Source organism: Sinocyclocheilus anshuiensis, unplaced genomic scaffold (genome assembly GCF_001515605.1).
Source record: "Sinocyclocheilus anshuiensis isolate Anshui unplaced genomic scaffold, SAMN03320099.WGS_v1.1 scaffold1034, whole genome shotgun sequence".
Taxonomy (NCBI): domain Eukaryota; kingdom Metazoa; phylum Chordata; class Actinopteri; order Cypriniformes; family Cyprinidae; genus Sinocyclocheilus; species Sinocyclocheilus anshuiensis.
Genome location: NW_015538015.1, coordinates 599,973 through 601,792, shown reverse-complemented (window position 1 = coordinate 601,792; position 1,820 = coordinate 599,973).

Sequence of the window (1,820 nt, the reverse complement as noted above, 5' to 3'; positions counted from 1 at the left end):
GATAGAATAGAAAAAGAATAAAAGAATTGGGAACACTAGTGTTAGAGGGTCTTTTTTTAATAAAAATAAAAAGTCAAAAGAATAGAAAATGCTAGTGTTAGAGGGTAATTTTTATAGTAAATAAAAAGAAAACAAGAAGATAGAATAGAAAAAGAAAAGAGAATGCTAGTGTTAGAGGCTCTTTTTTCACAAAGAAAACAAGTAGTAAAAATAGACAAAGAATAGAGAGTGCAAGTGTTTGAGGGTCAAGTGTTTTTTTTTTCTTCTTTTTTCAAGATTTTTATTTGTCACATACATGGTTATATGTCACATACATGGTTCTTCTTAGAATTAGAACAGAGAGTGCTAGAGTTAAAGGGTCAAATGAAGATGGAAGAAGTGTGATTTTAGCTGTTTCTTGAAGATGGCTAAGGACTGCTCGGATTGAGTTGGGCAGGTCATTCCACCAGGAGGGAACAGTTAATATAAAAGTCTGTGAAAGTCATTCTGTGCCTCTTTGGGATGGCACTATAATGTGCCTTTCACTTGCAGAATGCAAGCTTCTAGAAGGCACATAATTCTGAAGTAGTGCAGAGCCAGCAGTAGCTTTGTAGGCAAATGTCAATGCCTTTAATTTTATGTGAGCAGCTATTGGTAGTCGTTGCAAATTGATGAAGAGAGGTGTGACATTCTTTCTTTTCGGCTCATCAAAGACTAATCTTGCAGCCCCATTCTGGATTAGTTGTAGAGGTTTGATAGAATTGGCTGGAAGACCTGCTAAGAGAGCATTTCAATAGTCCAGTCTGGATAAAACAAGAAGAGTTAGAGGGTCAAATAAAGGTGGAACAGATGTGTTTTTAGTCGTTTCTTGAAGATGGCTAAGGACTGCTCGGATTGAGTTGGGCAGGTCATTCCACCAGGAGGGAACAGTTAATATAAAAGTCTGTGAAAGTCATTCTGTGCCTCTTTGGGATGGCACTATAATGTGCCTTTCACTTGCAGAATGCAAGCTTCTAGAAGGCACATAATTCTGAAGTAGTGCAGAGCCAGCAGTAGCTTTGTAGGCAAATGTCAATGCCTTTAATTTTATGTGAGCAGCTATTGGTAGTCGTTGCAAATTGATGAAGAGAGGTGTGACATTCTTTCTTTTCGGCTCATCAAAGACTAATCTTGCAGCCCCATTCTGGATTAGTTGTAGAGGTTTGATAGAATTGGCTGGAAGACCTGCTAAGAGAGCATTTCAATAGTCCAGTCTGGATAAAACAAGAGCTTGAACAAGGAGTTGTGTAGCATGTTCCGAAAGAAAGGGTCTGATATTCCTAATGTTGTATAAAGCAAATCTGCAGAACTGGGCAGTTTTAGCAATGTGATCTGAGAAATTCAGCTGATCATCAATCACAACTCCAAGGTTTCTGGCTGTCTTTGAATGTGTTATTGTTGATGCGCCTAGCTGGATGGTGAAATTGTGATGAAGTGATGGGTTTGATGAAGCCACAAACAGTTCTGTCTTGGCTAGGTTGAGTTGAAGATGATGGTCTTATATCCAGCAAGAAATGTCTGTTAGACATGCTGAGATGGGAGCAGCTGTCGTCGGATCATCAGGATGGAATGAGAGGTAGAGTGTCACCAGCACAGTGATATAAAAAGCAATGATCTGAATGACAGAACCTAGTGATGCCATGTAGACAGAGAAGAGGAGTGGTCCAAGAACTGAGCCCTGAGGCACCCCAGTAGCTAGATGTTGCGACTTGGACACCTCACCCCTCCAAGATACCTTGAAGGACCTGTCTGAGAGGTAAGACTCAAACCACTGGCGTGCGGTTCCTGAGATGCCATTTTCC